This window comes from Rhamphochromis longiceps, linkage group LG3, assembly GCF_057381845.1.
Source record: "Rhamphochromis longiceps isolate RC_006_pf linkage group LG3, R_longiceps_female_GT1.1, whole genome shotgun sequence".
NCBI classification, from domain to species: Eukaryota; Metazoa; Chordata; class Actinopteri; order Cichliformes; family Cichlidae; genus Rhamphochromis; species Rhamphochromis longiceps.
This window is the reverse complement of record NC_140559.1, coordinates 6,790,550-6,814,353: the sequence shown is the minus strand read 5'-3', so window position 1 is coordinate 6,814,353 and position 23,804 is coordinate 6,790,550. Positions and strand designations below refer to the sequence as shown.

At 42.5% G+C, this 23,804-nt stretch overlaps 1 long non-coding RNA gene across 1 annotated transcript; it reads right to left on the bottom strand.

The window, feature by feature from the left end:
* Positions 1-1,664: 1,664 nt before the first annotated feature.
* On the bottom strand, positions 1,665-11,598 carry LOC146672690 (uncharacterized). Its single transcript, XR_014910589.1, has 3 exons — positions 11,528-11,598; positions 4,836-4,941; positions 1,665-2,030 (listed from the first exon to the last, which is right to left on the bottom strand). It is a non-coding gene; the product is annotated as an uncharacterized LOC146672690 (long non-coding RNA).
* Positions 11,599-23,804: the final 12,206 nt, after the last annotated feature.

Below are 23,804 nucleotides of genomic sequence, written 5' to 3'. Positions count from 1 at the left end.
TTCTATAACGAGTGACAGGTAAGTGCAATTAAGGCCAAGCACCACACCCAATCAAAGGTGAGGAAAAGAAACAAGGTGCATCTGGTGAAGTGAATGTGCTAGAAGGTGAGCCTTTACAACAGCCTACATCAGTAAGAAATGCCAAATTATATACACAAAGTTACAGGAATCACCACTCCTGTTGTTCATGATGATTTCAGTAACGTCACATAATAACATGTAAGATCCTGTAAGTATAGTCTGCCTGTGTCTTTTCTCTGCAAATGAACATTTTCAGCCAATATAGGTAATACATCAACATGGCTTCTATCTATCTATCTATCTGAACTCTGTGGACAAAACTGACTCAGTAAAAAACAGAAAAGAAGATCCCATGTAGATCTGTATTATGTAGAAGTTCAGCCCAGCAACCAGTTCAGTTCAACACAAGTTTAAATGATTCTATCTGAACTCTGTGGAGCCTGATCTCAAGCTTTTTGAGTCTGACACAGAAACCAGAGGATCTTTCAGTGTCTTCAGATTCACTGTGATCCAGTTATGGGAGTGATTTCAGCCCTGAGTGATCGCGCTGATGTTTGCACAGAGCAGACAATGAGGTGAATGTTTGGGCACATTGGTAACAGTGAAACAGTTTATTAGTAACGTGGGATCGTTTGTGTGCAGAGTATGAACTGAGATTCCTGAAGCTCTTGTCACACTGGTCACAGCTGTAGTTTCCTTCCATGTGTGCACGTTCATGAATGTTACGATTACTTGAATGTGAGAAGCTTCTCTCACAGTGTCTGCACTTGTGTGGTTTCTCTCCTGTGTGGACTTGTTTGTGTGATTTAAGCTCACCTTCAGTGGTGAAGGATGACCCACACTGATCACAGAGGTGCTTTTTAACCCCACTGTGAATCAGTTCATGTTTTTTTAACTCACTTGATGTGGTGAAGCTTCTCCCACATTCTTTGCAGTATTTCAGTTTGTCTCCAGTGTGTCTACGTTGATGTCTTTTTAGGGTCTTTTGCCAACTGAAAGTTTTGCCACAGAGGTCACAATGAAAGTCTTTCCCACCACCACAGTGATGACAGGGTTGAGAACTGGATCCATCTGTGTCGCTCTGCTTCTAAACAAAGACACAAAGACAGTGTAAGTCAGTCCTTCAACATTTGTATCCTGAACGTCGCCTGAAATAAAGAGCATCTCTGCAGACGTCCAACTACATTTGACTGTTTCAGTTAACACACTCAGTTTACTGGGCTGCAATAACTACAATACTACCACCATAATACTACAGTAATACTAAAATCATAACTGAAAGGAAAATCTGAATAATCACTCAGAGCTGCTTTTCCATGCAGTAGAATTGCTAACATGCTAACACAGTTTAATGAGCAGAGTTGTTCCAAACAGTCAGGCTAAAATGACGAGATAACAATATAAATACATACCTCACAGTAGCTGCACTTGTAGAGTCTCTTTCTGGTGTGGATCTGTTGGTGTCGTCTCAGGTCATGTGGAGATTTAAAAGTCTTCTCACACAGGTCACATCGACAAGGTCTCTCCTCAGTGTGGGTAAACATGTGTCGTTGTAAGTCTGCGTCTGTTGTAAAGTATTTGCCACACTGTTCACAGCAGTACACATCATGTCTGGTGTGAATGCGTAGGTGTGTATTTCGGCTCCCTCTCCGGCTGAAAGTTTTTCCACAGATGTCACAGCTGTATGCCTTAATTCCAGAGTGGGTAACTAGATGACTCTGTAAGTGGCTACTGCGAGTAAAAGCTCTGCCACACTGATCACAGCTGTACGCTTTAACTCCACTGTGGATGAGTTGGTGTTTTTTTAGGGAACGCTTCAAGGAAAAAGACTTTCCACACAAGTCACAGCTGAACGGTCTCTCTCCAGTGTGGATGACCTGATGCTGTTTTAGTGAAGCCCTCACGGTAAAACCCTTCCCACACTCGTCACAGGTGTGTTTTTTCTCTCCCTTTCTTCTGTGAGGTTTGTCGGCCTCCTGAGAGCACTGACTTCTGGCTCCATGTTGGTCCTGCAGTGACAGAGATACAAACAGAGGCAGTGAGTGAAATGCAGTCGTGGAACAAACTCAACCTTCAAACTCCATTAACACTAGTTTTAAACCTGAAGGTGGAGCGTGGCACCACCTATCCCCACCTGCTGGTAGTTCTAACACATTACATCCAACCTGCTGTTAAAGATAATTCATGACTGTTCAAACACTAAAATCATGCCCATCACTCCTGATTGTACACACACACACACACACACACACACACACACACACACACACACACACACACACACACACTATTTTATAATTTAGATTATTTTGTTGTTTCCTATTACATATTTCTATAATTTGTATAGATTTATACAGAATTATTCAGTGATAATAAATCCTATGTTTGTTTATTCTAAAGGAACCCCGTTAGCTTCCACAACAGATTTTGCTCGTCTTCCGTCAAATACTCACATAAAATATTACACAATAAAGTGGATTCAAGATATCCACATAATTTCACTCTTACATACACAGTGAGGTTTCACAATTGTTCAAATATAAGCAATCAATAATAATAATAATAATATCAATAACATTGAGGCACATTACACAAATTTCAAAAACAAATCGTGTCTTACAATATTTACAACAACTAAAAGCTCTGTAAATCGGCTTTTAAGTGTTCATTGAAGTTTTGAATAATTCTCTAATTTTTTAAGGCAACTTATTCCACTTAAAAGTTGCTCTAAATGTAACAGTTTTACAAAACGTTACTTTTAACTCGAGCATTTACTAAATTGCAGCTTGTTGAAAACTGTGTAATATGATGATGTATTTCATCTGGATACTGCAGCTGAGCAGAATAAATGTGGTGTGTTTAACAGAATTGCTTTCTTTAGAACTACAAGTAAGCCATAGAATATTTTAGCCTGTACAGGAAGCCAAGAAAGGTTATTATGCATTTGATCAATATTAGTATAGTATGAACATCTTCACACATCTGGACGCCTTATTCTGGACTAACTGAAGTCTGTTAAGATCTGTCTTATTAGCTGCTGACCAAATGATTGAACAATACTCCAGATGAGACATTACTAGTGCATTAATGACATCTTTCATAATGAAGAAGTGATACACAAAGAGCATTTCATAGCCATAGCTATGCCTTGTCGGCAGAGTTATGTGACATTAGTGATGTTTGTACTTTCAGCGTTAACTTGGTTTTAAAGCCTTTAAAATATAAGCCGTTCAATAGTTGACCTTAATCTGACAGAGAATGTGATGATTTTGTGGATAATTAAAGTCAGTCATATATCCACAAACACAACAAGCTGAAAGTCAGTGATGCTGCTCGGTTTGCAGTCCTGAATATCACGGCACAAGCAGGATCCACTGCACTGTTAATGTTAGCTGTGTTATATTGCTGCCTCTGTTCGGTGGTGTCGAGCCAAACGCACTTTAACGTGTGTTTGAACGAGCTGACGGTTCACTCGTTAAGCTGAAAGAAAGATGCTTTAATCACAGCAGTCACACATGTGTCCACTGCACCATCTGGAACTCTTCTTGTTTACACTCGTAATAACACAAACACTAAATCCTGCTTCTCTGCTGCTGTTGTGTAGCAGTGTGTACACCTGAGACTGTCACCTGTGTCTGTCCTGCACTCTCTCTCTGTTTCTTTCTCTCTGATTGTGGAATAAAAGTATGAACATGTGTTTATAAGTTACACTTGTGTTTGAATCCTGCAGCTTATCACACATTTGATTTCCATGTGTGACGACTGCAAGTGTCCAGAGTGAGGACAGACTGAGGGAGCCACTGCTGCACATCATCTGTGAGGCTTTGCAGCCCTGATGATCCACCAGGACAAACTCAGCAGTGTGTGAGGAAGAGGAGGAGGAAGAGCCAGCAGCAGCTGACAGATGGAGAGAATAGACAGACTGTTCCCTGTTTGTGAAGGACTGCTAGGAAAGTTTAACATAACTGTCTGTGCTGAATCAGTCTTATTAGGTAATGTTCAAATAATGTGATCATCCCAGTGTTTTCAGTGTGGGAGAAAGTACTCAGGGCCTTCAAGTTACACACTATGAAAGGCAGCAATAAGTTTAATGTTCAGAAACCTAAAGTCTGTATCAGCAGCAGAATGGAGCTAAAAATAAATGTTGGTTTCAGTTCTATGAAGCTTTGAGTATTTTGGATCAGTAGCTTCTGTGTTTGTTGCATCATATTGCTGTAACTGTTTATATGCTTTATATATTCTGAGCTAAGTTGATCTATAGTGTTACATGATACACTCTAATAGAGGTACGAGAGAAGAACATTTTTGTACCTATAGGAACATTTTTTTAAATGTTCCCTTAAAAGTACATTACTGGTCTTTAAAAGTCCAGAAATGCCCCTTTAAAGGTTCAATTTGAAATAAAGTACAAATCTGTATTATAAAAACTTAAGCAGCAACTTCTCCAGGTTCCAATATTTATGCAATTCTCAAACCTTTTGGCCACGACTGTATAACCTCTTCTGAAGTTTAGTGGATATTATACATGGTTATGCTCAAGATGTGTCGGCCAGTTTCCACTGGAAACGCCTTTTGGTTAAACTGTCAGCGAGGAATTTGCATTTGCACTGTTACATTTTTATATAACTTTAATGCACATAAACAACAGCTGCTTGTTTCAGTGAAAATACATTGATGGCTTTTTAATAAAGTTGTGCAGCTGTAAAGTATTTTGTCTGGTGTCAATTATATCGTCAGCTACATCGTTATGGCAAATGTTCAGATGTATATGGTGATAAATATCTTTGGTCATATGGTCCTGCTCTGTCTGTCACCTTCTGTGTTGAGCTCATTGTTTCCTCTGTAGTGGCTGAGCTGAGTCCAAGTAGCTGAAAATGTTCCTCTGCTGCTCCGTCAGACTCTCCTCCTCCTGCTGATCAGCTGGGACACAAAACAGATCTTTGTTAGGCTCCACACTGCACTGAAGAGTCAAAGTGTCTCATATGTTCATCTGACAAGTAAAAGAACACATTTTTGTTTCCCGAGGTGGGCAACTTGTTGGAAACAAACACAAAAGGTTTGAGCACTGATACCTGCCATTGCTGCCATTGAAAGATGCAACGCCAGCAATGTGGATTGTCAAGACTCAAACCAATCATCAAGCAAAGACAACAGGGATCATTTGTTTCTGTTTATTTAGCATTCACAGCATTTGTAGTTGCCTTCTGTGCAGGGGAAGTCCACGCACACTGTGTGGTACCGCCATCCGCAGAAGGTGCATTCAACCTCTGTAAGAGAAACGAGATTGTCTGAGACTGAAATGATATTCACTAAAGAAGTGGTGATTTGTAAAACTTCACATTTTGATCCGGGACGTACTCTGCATGAAAACAAGTGCTCACTCTTCCTGCTCAACAAATGACAAGGGCGGAGCCTTATACCACGTGATACAGAAGCTGTGCCGTGTGATGCTAAAATTAGCAGGGAAAAAACAACGGAGAGCACGTCAGGGATGACGAGAAAGTGACAGGAGAAAATCCGTCCCGGTCAACCACCCAAACATCAATAACGGGAACCTTATACAGCGCTTCCCTATACACGTCGAACTCCCGCAGGCACAAAGACATTACGGAGGCTATCACTTATCACCTGACCAAAGATATGGCTCCATCAACACTGTGCAAAACGAGGGATTTAGGAAAACGATCAACACCCTAGACAAACGCTACACAGTGCCGTCCCACAACTATTTTTCTATTGTTGCACTACCTGCTCTGTACACGCAGCGTCGAGCAACGGTGGAGACGGAATTTCAAGCAGGACAACATTTTGCTGCAACAACAAAACGTGAGACATTTGTTGTTTTATGTTTATTTATTGTTATGAGAGAATCATGACCTCAATTCTAAGCCAAAAAATCGTGATTCTCATTTTATGCAAAATCGTGCAGCCCTAACATTAACACAAAACTATTGTTTCACCAGAGAAACACACATGATTTAAATGTAGCATATTTGCAGCGCTGGAGGCCAGGATTACTGAATTGGAGACTCGGCTTCGCACCCTTCATTCACCCGTAGCTAGCCAGGCCCCTGTAGCTGGTGCAGCCGAAAATAGCGTAGGCCCCGCTAGCTGTTCCCCGGCAGGTCCCAAGCAGCTGGGGAAACAGGGAGGCTGGGTCACGGTGAGGAGGAAGCATAGTCCTAAACAGAAGCCCCAGGTACACCACCAACCCGTTCATGTGTCTAACCGTTTTTCCCCACTCGGCGACACACCCGCCGGGGGTCAAACTCTGGTAATTGGCGATTCTGTTCTCAGACATGTGAAGCTAGAGACACCGGCAACCATAGTCAATTGTCTTCCAGGGGCCAGAGCAGGCGACATTGAAGGAAATTTAAAACTGCTGGCTAAGGGTAAACGTAAATTCAGTAAAATCATAATTCACGTCGGCAGTAATGACACCCGGTTACGCCAATCGGAGGTCACTAAAATCAATATTGAATCGGTGTGCAACTTTGCCAAAACAATGTCGGACTCTGTAGTTTTCTCTGGTCCCCTCCCCAATCAGACCAGGAGTGACATGTTTAGCCGCATGTTCTCCTTAAATTGCTGGCTGTCTGAGTGGTGTCCCAGAAACGATGTGGGCTTCATAGATAATTGGCAAACCTTCTGGAGGAAACCTGGTCTTGTTAGGAGAGACGGCATCCATCCCACTTTGGATGGAGCAGCTCTCATTTCTAGAAATATGGACAAATTTATTAAACCCCCCAAAATATGACTATCCAGAGTTGGGACCAGGAAGCAGAGTTGCAGTCTTACACGCTTCTCTGCAGCTTCTCTCCTCCTGCTACCCCCCCAAAAACCCATCTCCATAGAGACTGTGTCAGCTTCCAAAAAGACAAAAAACAAACTAAAAACCAGCAACAAACAACTTAAACATAAACAATTACAAAGAAAGAACAATACAGTATCCACATCTGAACCAAAGAGTAAAACAGTGAAATGTGGATTATTAAATATTAGGTCTCTCTCCTCCAAGTCTCTGTTAGTACATGACTTAATAATTGATCAACAAATTGATTTACTCTGCCTTACAGAAACCTGGTTGCAGCAGGATGATTATGTTAGTTTAAATGAATCAACACCCCCGAGTCATTCTAACTACCAGAAATCTCGAAGCACAGGCCGAGGGGGCGGTGTGGCAGCAATTTTTCACACCAGCCTATTAATTAATGAAAGACCAAGACAGACTTTTAATTCATTTGAAAGCCTGATGCTTAACATTGTCCACCCCAGCTGTGAAACTCAGAAACCAGTCTTACTTGTTATCATCTATCGTCCACCTGGGCCTTACACAGAGTTTCTGTCTGATTTCTCAGACTTTATATCTAATTTAGTTCTGAGCTCAGATAAAATAATTATTGTGGGTGATTTTAACATCCATGTAGATGCTAAAAATGACAGCCTCAACATGGCATTTAATCTGTTATTAGACTCAATTGGTTTCTCTCAAAATGTAAAAGAACCCACCCACCACTTTAATCACACTCTAGATCTTGTTTTAACATATGGCATCGAACCTGAACATTTAACAGTGTTTCCTGAAAACCCTCTCCTGTCTGATCATTTCCTGATAACATTTACTTTTACAATAATTGATTACACAGCGGTGAAGAGTATACTTTATCAAAGTAGATGTCTTTCTGAAAGCACTGTAACTAAGTTTAAGAATATAATCCACCCACTGTTATCATCTCCAATGCCCTGTACCAACACAGAGCAGAGCAGCTATCTGAACGCTACCCCAACAGAGGTCGATTATCTTGTTAATAATTTCACCTCCTCACTACGTACGACTCTGGATACTGTAGCTCCTGTGAAAACTAAGGCCTCAAATCAGAAGTACCTGACTCCGTGGTATAATTCTCAAACACGTACCCTAAAGCAGATGACTCGTAATCTGGAGAGGAAATGGCGTGTCACAAATCTAGAGGATCATCATTTAGCCTGGAGAAATAGTTTGCTGCTTTATAAGAAAGCCCTCCGCAAAGCCAGAACATCTTACTATTCATCAATGATTGAAGAAAATAAGAACAACCCTAGGTTTCTCTTCAGCACTGTAGCCAGGCTGACAAAAAGTCAGAGCTCTTTTGAGCCAACCATCCCTTTAACGTTAACTAGTAATGACTTCATGAACTTCTTCACAAATAAAATTTTTATCATTAGAGAAAAAATTACCAATAATCATCCCACAGATGTAATATTATCTACAGTTACTCTTAGTACCATTGATGTTAAGTTAGACTCTTTTTCTCCAATTGATCTTTCTGAGTTAACTTCAATAATTACTTCCTCCAAACCATCAACGTGTCTTTTAGACCCCATTCCTACAAAACTGCTCAAAGAAGTCCTGCCATTAATTAATTCTTCGATCTTAAATATGATCAACCTATCTCTAATAATCGGCTATGTACCACAGGCCTTCAAGCTGGCTGTAGTTAAACCTTTACTCAAAAAGCCATCTCTAGACCCAGCAGTCTTAGCTAATTATAGGCCAATCTCCAACCTTCCTTTCATATCAAAAATCCTTGAAAGAGTAGTTGTCAAACAGCTAACAGATCATCTGCAGAGGAATGGTTTATTTGAAGAGTTTCAGTCAGGTTTCAGAGCTCAGCACAGCACAGAAACAGCTTTAGTGAAGGTTACAAATGATCTTCTTATGGCCTCTGACAGTGGACTCATCTCTGTGCTTGTCCTGCTAGACCTCAGTGCAGCGTTCGATACTGTTGACCATAATATCCTATTAGAGCGATTAGAACATGCTGTAGGTATTACAAGTACTGCGCTGCAGTGGTTTGTATCATATCTATCTAATAGACTCCAATTCGTGCATGTAAATGGAGAGTCCTCTTCACACACTGAGGTTAATTATGGAGTTCCACAGGGTTCAGTGCTAGGACCAATTCTGTTTACATTATACATGCTTCCCTTAGGCAGTATCATTAGAAGACATAGCATACATTTTCACTGCTATGCAGATGACACCCAGCTCTATCTGTCCATGAAGCCAGATAACACACACCAATGAGTTAAACTGCAGGAATGTCTTAAAGACATAAAGACCTGGACGGCCGCTAACTTTCTGCTTCTTAATTCAGATAAAACTGAGGTTATTGTACTCGGCCCTGAAAATCTTAGAAATATGGTATCTAACCAGATTCTTACTCTGGATGGCATTACCTTGGCCTCCAGTAACGCGGTGAGGAACCTTGGAGTCATTTTTGACCAGGACATGTCCTTCAATGCACATATTAAACAAATATGTAAGACTGCTTTCTTCCATTTGCGCAACATCTCTAAAATTAGAAATATCCTGTCTCAGAGTGACGCTGAAAAACTAGTTCATGCATTTATTACTTCCAGGCTGGACTACTGTAATTCATTATTATCAGGATGTCCAAAAAACTCACTGAAAAGCCTTCAGCTAATCCAAAATGCTGCAGCAAGAGTCCTGACAGGGACTAGAAAGAGAGAGCATATTTCTCCTGTTTTGGCTTCCCTTCATTGGCTTCCTGTTAAATCCAGAATTGAATTCAAAATCCTGCTCCTCACATACAAGGTCTTAAATAATCAGGCCCCATCTTATCTTAATGACCTTGTAGTACCATATCACCCTATTAGAGCGCTCCGCTCTCGCTCTGCAGGCCTACTTGTTGTTCCTAGAGTATTTAAAAGTAGAATGGGAGGGAGAGCCTTCAGTTTTCAGGCCCCTCTTCTGTGGAACCAGCTTCCAGTTTGGATTCGGGAGACAGACACTATCTCTACTTTTAAGATTAGGCTTAAAACTTTCCTTTTTGCTAAAGTATATAGTTAGGGCTGGACCAGGTGACCCTGGATCCTCCCTTAGTTATGCTGCAATAGATGTAGGCTGCCGGGGGATTCCCATGATGCATTGAGTTTTTCCTTTCCAGTCACCTTTCTCACTCACTATGTATTAATAGACCTCTCTGCATTGAATCATATCCGTTATTAACTTCTGTCTCTCTTCCACAGCATGTCTTTATCCTGTCTTCCTTCTCTCACCCCAACCGGTCGCAGCAGATGGCCGCCCCTCCCTGAGCCTGGTTCTGCCGGAGGTTTCTTCCTGTTAAAAGGGAGTTTTTCCTTCCCACTGTCGCCAAAGTGCTTGCTCATAGGGGGTCATATGATTGTTGGGTTTTTCTCTGTATCTATGAAGCGCCTTGAGGCGACTTTTGTTGTGATTTGGCGCTATATAAATAAAATTGAATTGAATTGAATTGAACATGAAGAGAGAGAGAGAGACAATAAGAGCTACCAAATAGTTGTCATAATTCGTCACACAACGAGAAAAGGACAAATCAACAAGTAACAATGACTAATTAATATTAAAATCTGTAACATAATGTATTGTTTGGAGTTTAGTCTGATTGGTTCAGGATGACCTGCCATTATCCAATCACACGTCTGCTTACCTGCATCTTTTCTCTTTTTTCTAACCTGAGAACCTGATGGCTTTGAACTTTTGTTGTCCATCTTCCATTGGTTTGAATTTTGCGCTCCAGTACAAACACAAATCCCCCAACCCGAGGATCAGCACAATTAACCTAACAGACCTACACCTTAGTTCACAGATTCACTTTGTCTAAGGTTGATTTCTGGGATTTCACACAACCCAGGATTCAGATCGTGAATCCATGATGGGCTTGGATTTACATCATTATAAATGAAATGTGCTCTACTTGGAAGCAGCCGGCCCCGCCCCTTTTGACGGGTTGTGTGAGACTTTAAATCATCAAACTGTAAATTATAAATTAAATTGTTATTGATCCTTTACCCTGAGTCCTAAAGTGTAGATTTATTTTCTTACTCTTCTTATATTTATTGTTTGTTTACTTGCACCGCTGTAACTGCAGCCTCGTCGTCTCGTCTCTCTATATGCTGGACTGTCTGTAGCGGAGATGACAATAAAGTTTACTTTGACTTCAGCAGCGCGCAGGCGCACCGAGGGCTCTCGCGCTCACTTTATAGAATTTAGAAAAAACATCGGTGCAGATTATAAGTCTGTATCATAATATCTGTTTGTTGTTTTTATTTTGTTTTGCGAGTTGGTTATTAGATGCCGCTCCAGCCAGCCAGAGACTCCCCGCCGCCCCGCCCTCTCCTCCCTCTGCCGCCAGCAGCAGGCGCACCTCGCAAACTGAGGGCGCCCTTACTCCCAGCAAATGGCTGATAGAAAACCGATCAGTGCCTACGAATTTCCCAATATGCGCTGGCATGACGTCGGGGAAGCATGGGTACGACCGATTCTTTTATTTTTTTCTTGCCAATGCCCGTGATGCCCCCCCCACCACGATGCATTCTATTGGTTTGCACACTTACACACACCCAGCTGTGGTTTCCTGTTTTGCTGGACTCTGGAGAGCCCCGCCTTTAACGCTCTTCTCTCACAGAGAGCAACAGAAAACTTGGAAAAACTCCAGATTGACTGAACTCAGTTCAAAGTTACCTTGACACCTTTAGATGTGAGACGTAGTGATGGTCCGCTTGAAGCTGACGCTCCGGTGCGTGTGTCAGAAAATTCAACGCGCTGCTTCAGAAGCACCGTGTCGAGGCTTGATTCGTTTGGTCAGAGTCACGTGATCAGTGACGTCTGAAGCTTCGTTTAGAACGTACCTTTTTTTAAATCGAACTTTATTGAAACACAATGAGTATACAACATACAAACAGATGAAGTTTACAAAAGAACAGAACATGAACATACAGAACAGCAATCTTTAAAGCCTGAGGCAATCGTGTTAAACACACGCGAGATGCTCACGTAAATCCAAGAGCTGCCCTTTTTTGTTCCCTTTTTTTCTCAGTGTGTTCCTCTTTCAGTTTGTCAATATAAAATTGTACTTAGTAGTCAGTATAAGCTTTGAGTGATATAAGTTTGTATGTGACAGAATACTGCATGATGACCTTTTGATGACTTAGACTTGATAAATTCTTCCTCACAGCGATAATAGCTGAACCAGCTGTGATTATTTCACTCCTGCCAGGAAGAGGAGAGCTGGACACTTTGATCTGCACTAACAAGAAGAGAACCACACACACACTCCCTACACACTAACATCCCTCTGCCTATGAATAGATGTATTCACTGTTGTATTACGTTTGTATATAAATAAAGAAAAGTGCAGGAACAGAGCGCACATCACAGGCCCCACTCTGGTGGGAGCATCTGTGTTCATGCCCTTGCAAGTAAAATCTGCAGCGTCTGTGTGTTTCTACCTTTAGATTCTCAGCTGAAGAAGTGTCTTTAGAATAAATCTCTTGACACAATTAAATCTCAATCACAAAATGTGGCGCTCCGAAATAAGACTCACACCGTTAATTCATCATTTTCACTCTGCGCCACTGCTCTTTATCAGGCCGTGTGAAGCACAGCAAACAGTTCAGTCGAGGCCTTGAGCCACAAACAGACGTTGTTTTCATAACCAAACTGCTTTAGACCCTGTCCCCTAAATCTGCACAAATGCCTTCTGGGTGACATGAAACGCATTTAACCAATAAACAATCAATGGCTTCTTGTTGTTGGAACAGATGCTGTGTTTGGATGTTTGTGTGCAGCATTTTGTGTGTCAGCATAAGCATCTGTTAGTAAAGCATTCTTCATTGCACAAGTGTGTGTGTGTGTGTGTGTGTGTATCACTCTTCATTGCACAAGTGTGTGCATGTGTGTGTGTGTGTATCACTCTTCATTGCACAAGCGTGTGCATGTGTGTGTGTTTGTATCACTCTTCATTGCACAAGCGTGTGCATGTGTGTGTGTGTGGATCACGTCTCAGTGAATTGAATCAGCATTTCGACTTGTGTGCGTGTGTGTGTGTCATTTCTCACTCAATCAACGAGTGCAGATGTGTTCATATGTGTGTTTCTCTTCATTCTGAGTCGGTGTGTGTAGATGTGTGTGTTGGTTTACTTAACAGTAAATTACCATGGTAACATATAGCATGAATTTAACCTGCTCTGGCTTCAATTAGGGAATTATAAATGGGTAGTGTTGGCAACTTGTGACGCACCAGAAAAGAGCTGCTATGCTAGTAAATTGTAGCCTAAATGGAAGCAGGGAGACAAAACAGCAAACATGTCACAGATAGACCATTATCAAAACTCTAAGATTAGGACACAGCAGAATCTGACTGATGAAAACTGAGTGTTTCTTTGAGTTTGTCATGATGTGCTGTGTGACATGCAGGAAGGACCCAAATGAAGGGCTCACAGATGGAAACTTAAAGCGTAGCTTCATTCGCTAGAAATACTTTCATAGGAAATTAACAGAAAAACTAGAAACTAAACTAAACTCAAGAAACGAAGGAAAAACAAAAGCAGGAGCACAGAAGCACGGACTAGATACAGGACACAGTGACAAGAGTTAGTAGAGAAATGACTGGAACAAGAAAAAACATGAAGACAGAACTAAAGCTACACTTGACTTGACTCCAGCAAATCCTGCTTCCTCCCTGGGGCCTCCTCATGCCCCAAAACCCTCTGGACACCCAGGAGGCATCATAGTCAGATACCCAAAGCACCGTAAAAGGGGTCAATCAGCATTCTGCAGAGGTTGGCTGGCCTCTGCCTTAGATATAAGGGGAGGAGCAGGTGGTCAGAGTAGAGCAGCTGCTCCTCTGCATCGAAAGGAGCCATTTATTGCCTCAGTTTCAGCTTCAGTGGTGTTAATTGTCTGAGAGTAAGGCTTAAATCTAAAAATATATGTAGAAAACACATCAAATATAGCATGCTCAATCGTAGCTAAGTCCATGTGCAAAACATATTTAAAGTCACCAAGTACAGTGCAGGTGTGCGTCTCCTCTGCAGGGAGAGTTCAGGTCCAGGATCAAACAGGGACATCAGGAACAGAAGCAGCTCCATTGATCCGACTCCTCTGATGGCTGAGCGATCAGTTCATAGATCCTCTGAACTGTGACAGAGGTCTCACTCTGGAGGAAGCTCTCAGCACTTTCCAGCAGCTCCTCCATCATGGAGGACGTTCCCTCACTGTAACAGGTGGAGGAGAGAGGAGAGGAAGCACAGGTGGATCCTCTGAGGAAGAGGAGCGTTCCTACAAACCACGTGATCACATGAGCAGAGGGGCGTGGCCTTCAGTGGTAGTAATAAAGGAACAGTCCACATGTTCCACTTTGAAGGCTCCAACAAAAAAGACCTGTGATCACTTTGACTCAGTATGATGGATTCTTTGGATTTGCCTTTGTTTCTCTGGCTTTTCTTGTGTGTCTGTAGCTGTGTCCCAAAACGTCAGCCGCATCCTTCGGAGGACCCGGCCTTCCTAGCCTACGTGGGCCGGTGTTAAGTCTAATTGTTGAATGTTGCCATTGTGTTTCTTAAATTTGTACAGTCTTAGTTTAAGCAGTACGATCAAAGCCATTCCTTAGATTCTGACTCTGACCACCTCTCCAGCCACTCTGTGCTGGGGGAGGTTTTATTGTAGATACATCCTTTCTGAAAGGTCTGTTTCTTCTGATGTAAGCTTCCTGGGTTTATGACCCTTTGATCAGCAGACACACACACACACACACACACACACACACACACACACACACACACACACACACATACACTCAGTGTATGTCATTTACATACAGTGCCTTGTCTTTGTAACCAAAGGGGGGTTGCAAGGGGAGGTGTTTTGTAAACTATTGTTTGAAGTTTGTCAATAAAAGGCAGCGAGAGGAGGCCACCATTGTGGTCATTTCGACGTGCTGGTCACAGATGGAAGGGCCTCCCTTGCGCAAGAAATCGATCGAACACTGTTGCCTTGTTTTTCTTTCATGGGAATAAGTCCTGGATACAGCGGGGTCTGAGTTTAGACCCAACAGCCGGGTCCTGCAAAGACCGAGAAGGCCAGAAGTGCGAGGCTGTGAAATGGGACGGTCCAGCCTTCAGATCTGTGTCACCGCTGTGTGGGTGGAGTTTAATAAATTCGCCGTCTGCTCCTTGCTATCTAAAATATTACAGGACACTGGAGTAAACTCTCGACCGTCTCACACTTCTGTTTCATCAGTTTTCTGTTTGACGTTTATTCAGCTGTGTGAAAATCCCGGAGGAACCCACCGATGGATTAATAAAGTTGTATTTAATCTAATAATCTAATAACTTTGATCTCAGCCAAACCGATTTACTCCAGAACAAATGAAACACAGAAAAAAGGCAAACAATTACATTTTTAAGTTATCCGAGTGACTTATGGTAAATGGCCTGTACAGCGCTTTACTTGGTCCTAAGGACCCCAAAGCGCGTCACACATCCAGTCATCCACACACACACATCCACACACTGGTGATGGCAGCTACAGTGTAGCCACAGCCGCCCTGGGGCGCACTGACAGAGGCTGCCGGACACTGGCGCCACCGGGCCCTCTGACTTATATATCATGTTTAACCTGAGTAGCCAAAGAGCAGGGGTCTGAAAACGATGAAGCTGGGAGTCCGCTGCTCTCGCCGGCTGGAGTGACCATTGAACCCCCCGGCTTGCTATCGAGCGGGTGGGTAACAGACGTCTCCGAAAACGTCGGCGCGCTTTTGCAAATATGCGATGTCTTGATGAACCCAGCAGATATTTTAAGTTTACATAGCTACTTTCTCCCCTTAATATATGTTAAAAATTTATTTTGTGGCCCAGAAAGATTAATAAGACTAATTTTAAAACTTAGTAGCGGCCGCCATTGTTGGCAGCTGAAATTAGCTGGGCCGCGCTATGAATTCTGGGATATGGTGGGCCACGAAGGACACACCCGACCCATCCTTCAAACTCGGGGGAATGAAGGACGCATTTGAAGAAGTCGAGGAATCGGGACAGCCTTCGTCGCCTGGCTGTGACGTCATCGGCCTTCAAATGCGGCCTCCGGAGGATGCAGCCGACGTTTTGGGACACAGCTTGGGTGTCTTTGTTGGTCATGTGACCTCCCAGGGACTACACATGGAAACGAGCAGTTTAGCTCAAATCTGGCAGGTTTCCATCGTCTGTTTTTGTCCTGATGTCCATGAACATGAACACTGTCCCTGTCAAACACGTCCAGATAATCTGATCCAGTGTTGTTCTTCTTCTGTGGTGTTTGTGATGGAGCAGCAGCTGCTGATCCTGATGTCCTCCACCAAGGGGGCAGCAAATTCAGCTGACTGTCATCATTTATTAAAAAGATGTAACAATGTGACATAATGCAATATAATAGTGTCAGTTACACATTGTGGGTTGCACTGTGGCCAGAATGGACATTACCTCCTGCCTAATGGAAGCTGTCAGCCATCCTGCAACCATGAATTAGATAAGCAGAAGTGAAGGGATTGTTAACAACAATTTAATAATGAAATGTAATGTGATAGTTGCACTTTATTAGCTCCCCACAATCGTATGAATAATAACCATGAATGCACTGCATGCTCATAGCAAGTTCTTTAGGTTTAAAGTGAGATCCTGCTTTAAAGGGCGCTTCATCTGCTGGGAATGACATGTTTCTTCTAGTATGTAAGGCTCAGCCCATCTTACTGGGACTTACTTTTGTAGATCCACATGCTCTAAACCTGGTGCTCCATGATTGGTGCAGAAGCTTTAAGCTACTATTAACAAATAATGACCATGGACTTAGTTGTTACTACAATAACTTATCATTGTGCAACTTGTATATTTAATTTTACTTGTAAAACTATGCAAGTAGAATTGAATGGGGCACAGTGAGCTGAGCACAGGCCCACTCTGTGACACTCAGAGGTTTGTGGATATCATACTGAGAGTATTGGACACAGTGCAGCCAGCTTGCAGCCACTTTCCCACCACTTTAGCACAATGTTTACATGAGACTCAGCCACACTAATGTTCCTGGGCAGACATGTGGTGCAGCATGGCTGATGGCACTGTACCTGCAGCTGTCATGGACAAGAACCACTCAATACCTCACCCAAGCCAAGCCTGTGCTGATGTTGTGATCTGAGACCGAGACACTAACCCAGGATCATGATATGATGTTGTGAGAGTTTCACTAAGAATCAGCTCTGATTACAAGATTTCAATCTATCGTAACTCTAATTTGTATTTACTTCAGTTTGTTCATCTTGGAGCTGTGTGCAGCTGAGGACAGTCTTATTATTACCAGGTGAGGATATGTAACAGCCACAGTCTGTAGAGATGATGTCACCATGGAGTGGTGATGTCACTGGAGCTGCCAATATGTGCTCCAGCCAAAGCTACACCAGAGGGTTGTGCTGTGTAACAGGTTGGTGCAGGTGGTGTTATCTACATTTGAACATTAGGCAACAGTCTCATGAAGACACTTTATATTGTTCACTAAAGACCAACAATAACAGAGACAAAGGGAGAGCAGCAGAACTAGTGCTAACAATTAGCACTGCTAGCCTGCCCACCAACACCAGCTAATGTTCTAAAAACGATGATCAATGATTTTGCTGTAACGGCTCCAGCTGTCTGTGTCAGGGACACGTTGGAGATGAAGTGAGTGATCCAGTGACAAAGGTTTGGAAACCTGCAGTCAGCTGAGACTAAAGGAGTCACCTGACCGAGAGACCAAATGTTTCACTGAGAACGTCCAGATGAACAGAATCAACCTTTGGGATAATCTGTTCCACACATCCATGTTTCACTTACTGCATTATATTTCCTCATTGCTGTGCACACAGGCCTGTGGCTTATAACCAACTCCAAGTTCAGACTCAGAGGCTGCTGAAGCTGTTTTCTGGAACAGAGACGTGTTGGATATAAAACCAACTCTTCTTTATGTGTCAGCACTGAGGAAAGGAACAGCTTCGTTTCTAAGTGTATGAAGGACTGTAGCAGTGTGTGTGTGAGGTTTATTTCACAGACAGAACCATGTCAAAAACACAACTTCAGGTAAAAACAATACAAAATCAAAGAGTCTGATCAGAAGGATTAAACAGAGGAGTGTGGGACTGTTTTTAACAGACAGCAGGTTAAGCCAGGCTGGAGGAGTAAACTGAGCCTCGGTGTGAGCAGCAGTGTGTTTGACAGGAAGCTGAGATAAACAGTCTGGAGCCCATTTAGTGCTTCATATGAAAGTGTGAGGATTTTAAAGCAAATCTAAAATCAAGCAGGAGTCAGTGTGAGAATGATTTGTGCTTTTCCTCAGTCAGATGCTGGGAGTTTCAGTTCATCCATGTTCAGCGTGCTGTGCTTTGTGTAACAGGAGAATATGACAGTATAAATCAAGTCTTCATGTCACTGAAAGCCTCCACAGTCTGCTATGGAGGTGCATCAGTTTGGATTTACAAGAAGAACATTTCTTAAACCTGCCACAAGATGGCGCTCCAACAGAAGGGATGTCCACAGTGTAACACAGACACACACATACTGTGTGAATGTGTGAGTGAATGGGCTTTCAACACAAGGCTTCTGCTGCTACCTTTAATTACATAATTAGCTAACAAGAACAAACTGTTAATTACCACCAAAGAACGGCTCCAGATTTTAGCTGCTGACCATTTTGTGAAACGTTGATTACATCAGCTTATTGTTGATTTTTCAACCTTAATATCAGCTGCTTTAAAGGAGCCTCGTTCTCTCGCAGTAACAGTTTTCTTCACTAGATGCAGTGCAGGCACAGTCTGTGTTTCTAAACTACACACTAATGTTCATTGTTGTGCAGCTAAATCCTCCCTCTGGATGGGAAGAATCCCTGTCAGGCTTCAAACACCTGGCTTGGTGTTCTGGAGCTAATGTGTCACCTGTGAGGACTCTGAGATGAACACACAGCAGACACTTCAGTTCTCCGTCTGTGTGTCCTCAGTTTCCCAGCATGCCTTGGCTGTGGTGGTGGAGGTGAATGAGGGGGAACATGCTGCTCTGTCAGCACTCAGGTTTCATACCTGGTGATCTCAGAGGACAAAGCGGCGTTACAGCAGCGCACGTTGATGAGACCTGATGCTCTGAACAGTTCAGACTTCAGCCTCACTCTGAGAAAACAAACGACTGACTGTCAGCAGCAACTACACCTGCTCCATCAGTGACGGAGAGAAGAACTGAGACTGAGAGACATACAGCTGCAGGTCAAAGGTCAGAAACGCCCGCTCTTTGTACGGGTCAGGAGTTAGTACTGCAGAGGTCAGAGGTCAGCTTGCTGACAAACCATTTGAAACAGTTTGGAGCTAAAAGCACAACAGCAGAGGAAAGAAGAGACACTGCAGAGATGATGCAAAATATTGTGTTTTGTTCTCAGCTGTCAAAAAGTGTAACACACGTGTTCCAGCACAGCCTTTGTGTACTTTCACTTCTCCATACTGTCCATTGGAAATCCTGTTTGTTACTTTTTGATTTCAGTCCATGTGTCCAAAGCAAACTTCTGTCCCACACTTTCTCTGCTGACTCTTCACCGATGCTCAGATGATCTCAGATGATTTCACCAGAACTCATCAAAATTCGGGCTCCACAGAAACCCAGACGTCACTAAACAAGCGTAACAAGCAAAGTGAAAACTGGTCGTTCAGCTTTATTGACCAAAGATAAGCTCACATGTCACCTCATGACACAGACACTTATTTCCACAGCATGCACGAGGACTGACAATAAGTGTCTATAAAGCCACTTCTATCTGCCACACCTGTGCTTCTGTCATGGTTGCTCTCCTCTCACTCTGTCATTTATCCACAGTCTGCCTCCCTCTGCTCCGTCAGCTGACGTCCTCTCTACACCACCTGCTGTGTTTTATCCTGCAAAAACACATTTAAGAAGCGTTGCACCGAGTAACGGGAGTAACTGCTATAAAATCCATTTAAAGGAGGTGGTGCTGAGTGCTGTGACTGGGGTCCCACCACTGACATCACGGGTGGAGGACATGTTGGAAAACTGCTACAAAGTGCTGTGCAGCCAGCAGAGCTTACAGTCTGTCCTGTGTGTCATACAGGCTCTCACACTTAGTGTTTCTGTGACACATTGAAGAGAAGTTTGTGTTGTTCACAGTTGTGCTTGTACTGAGTGACAGCTGACATGACCTAACAGGAATAATGTGTCTGTGCTGAATGAGAAGTAACACACAATGAAGTCTTGATGCATCTCAATCATCCAGGAAAGTGAGTCTGTTGCTTCTGTTCATCTGGACGCAGCGTTTTGTGGGAGAAACGTGTCGTCATCATCAGGTGACGTCTTCAGTCTCAGCTGCAGGTTTCAGTCTTACAAACAGGACATTTGCATAAAGACTGAAAGCAGCTGCAGGAACGATGGGCTGGGAGCTCCGTTCCTTCATCTTAATTATGCAGATTCTCAGGACCATTGATCAACAACCACTGATCCATGTCCATGAGTCCCATTCACAGAGATGTGGGAATGGCTGCAGTCACAGCATGTAAGATGGAAATAAATGAGAAGTATTTAGCTGAAGTGGATTTGATTTATGTTAGTTCTTTTTTAACTTGTAGTTCTACAGTGGAAGATTATTGTGATATTGAAATATAAAAATACATTTATATTCTATTATTTTCTCAAAATAAGCGTCACACTCGTGGAAGCCGGTGTAGCCGCCGAAACGCCTGCATTTATGGAGACTTTCAGCCCCAGGTAGGCCAGTTATGGATCTTCGGATCCACATTATGTCAGCAGCTGTTCTCCACCGTGAACTGTGTTCAAACAAACACGCTCACGCCTCACAGACGACAGCTTACAGTCCTGTAGAGATAAAGTGACTTCGTACAGCCCCGTCTTCAGTCTTGTGGAGATGATCTCGACGCTTTGGTGGATGTTACTAGCTCCTGTGCAGTATTTTGTAAAGACATGATTATACCCCGTAAGCACGTTAAAATTTACGCTAACAATAAGCCATGGGTCACTAAAAGTGTCAAATCCTGTTTAAGGAAAAAGAGACAGGCCTTTAAAGAGGGGCTGTTACCGATTTTCAGACAGCTACCAAGGAAATGAAAATCGAGATCTTGAAAGCAAAACAGACAAAAACCTTCTTGAAAGCAAATTTGCTGCAAAAACTTTTGGGTCTGCCTGGACTTGTATGAAAACCATAGCAGGGTTTCAAAATCCCCAGAGCAGCCGTCAGGTCATTTTAGATGTTTTAATTCAGACAGAGATTTTCAAATGCTTTAAACATGTTTTCTGCTCGTTTTAGTTCTTCTGATTTCAGCGAGGATATTTGGGAACTGAAACAGAAACTGAGAGATACTCAGCACTTTATCATTGAACTCAGCGATGTTAAAAAGGCCTTTCATACAGTCAATGTGAACAAGAGCCAGGTCCTGATAATATTAGTGGCCGCCTAATTAAATCTTGTGCTGATGAACTCAGTCCTATATTTCAGGTTATTTTTAACAAATCCTTGCAAACACAACATGTGCCCTCTCTTTGCAAAGAAGCAGTCGTGGTTCCTGTCCCTAAATCTAAACGACTTCAGGCCTGTTGCCTCACTTCAGTTGTCATGAAAGTCTTTGAAAAAATCCTCAGAAATGTGATTATGAAGAGACTGAAGGTCAGCTGGATCCAATGCAGTTTGCATACAGGCCCAACAGAGGAGTGGAGGACGCACTTTTGACTTTAATAAATCTGATTCTTAAACATGTAGAGAGTAAAGGGACTTTTGCAAGACTTCTTTTCATTGATTTTTCTTTGGCTTTTAATACAACACAGCCCCATATTTTAATTAAAAGACTTTTAGAACAGTTTGAAATCAGGAAAAACCTGGTGGGCTGGATTTTAGATTTTCTAACTGACAGGTCACAAAGAGTGAGAATAAATGGGGTTCTGTCTGACCCAGTGTTCTCCTCCACAGGTTCTCCTCAAGGCTGCGTCCTATCGCCCTTATTATTCACTCTCTATACAAACATGTGTCAGGGCAGACATGAAAACAGGGTCATTATTAAATATGCAGATGACTCTGTTATTGTCAGCTTACTGAAAGAGGGTGAAACTAACCACGGCCCAGTCATTGATGACTTTGTTCAGTGGTGGGAGGAGTCTTAACTCCAGCTGAACATATCTAAAACAAAAGACATGGTTGTTGATTTTAGGAAACAACAAAATGGGCACGGAGTCACTTTAATTAAAGGTCAGAAAATAGAGCAAGTACAATCATATAAATATCTTGGGACCATAATCAATGAAAAACTGAACTTTGATCAAAATTGCAAATCAGTTTGTAAAAAGGGTCACCAGCACCTTTATTGCCTTAGGAAACTTGTTCATTTCCACATTAACCAAAAAATTTTAACTTTGTTTTATCGTTCTTTTATTGAGTCTGTTTTATCCTTTTGTTTGGTGGCATGGTTCGGTCAGACCTCTGTCACAGAGAAAAACTCTCTGAATCAGATAGTGAGATGGTCCAGTCGTCTGATAGGTGAGCCACAGTCTTGTTTAGCCTCCCTGTACTCTGAGCAGGTACAGAGGATGGCTTTATCGATCCTTAAAAATGGTTCCCATCCTCTAAGGGGTGAATTTCAGCTTCTTCCCTCAGGACGGAGGTTTCTATTTCCGAGATGCAGGACAAAGCGTTATAAAAACAGCTTTGTCCCCGTTGCTGTCACTGAATTAAATAAGAACTGTTTTTGATTCGAAATATTAAAGTATGTGTCACAGTGAGTTTTATATATTTACTAGGTATGTGTGTTTTTAAAGGGATGTCAAATGCTGTCATTTTTCTGTAAAGCAAATTTACCTTGCCTTTGGGTATAAATAAAGTTACCTTACCTGCAGACGCTGTGCGCAGAGGTTCAGGAGCAGAAGTCCCGTTGTAAAGATATCACGGCAGACCTGACGATGTTTGCATGAACGCGCTTTTTTTAAAAGTCAGGTCAAGGCTCCAAAAGCCCAAAGGCGATATAACAGTTTGTGTTTGCTACATGGATCATTGTAGTTCAGCTTTCCTTTGTTATATTTCTTTAAGAGCTCAAAATGTGTTCATTACATAAATCAAATGTAATTTTCTCTGTAGCACTTCATGGATTTCATAAGCAACACACTGTAGTTGTTCACACAAAGCATAAAGGTAAAAACAATATACACAGTGTTATCTTCATTTTAGATGTCACAAAGTATTTGCGGCTCCCAGTGTTTTCCCGAACCCTGACCCTTTGCGTGGAAACCGGGTCCAAAAGGCTCTTTGGGTGTTAAAGGTTGCTGACCCCTGCACTAGGCCCAACTGACACATATATTTGATTCCAAATACAAAAAATAATGTGTAACCTGCTGGAAGAATGTAGGAGGTTGAGACAGGATCTCAACACTTGGTGTCTGCAACAAAAGACAACAATATGTGGGCCGATCGTGGCTCAAGAGTTGGCAGCTCGTCTTGTAATCGGAAGGTTGCCGGTTCGAGCCCCAGCTTGGACAGTCTCGGTCGTTGTGTCCTTGGGCAAAAAAGCACTTTGGGGTCCTTAGGGACAAGTAAAGCGCTCTACAAATACAGGCCATGTAATGGCAGAAACATTCTCTAGTGTAAATCCTGACTAGTTCATTAACTACAGATCAGTTTCAGTGAACATTATTCACAGAGGGATCTGAGTTCCTTATACCAGACTCTACAGAAACTGTAACACTGTACAGCTCTGCGACTCAACAATATGACAACAATGTAACACACACTAGAATCATCAAATAAAGCCCCACTAACCACTAGAACTAGAACTAACTAACTAGCACTGGACACTTGCATATTAGAGATTTCTACCACCATAGGAGGCGAGATATCATCCTTGAACCAGAGCATCCAGCCCTCGGACATAAAAAGCAACGTGGCCAGGCATGATAACACTTTGACTGAACTGCAG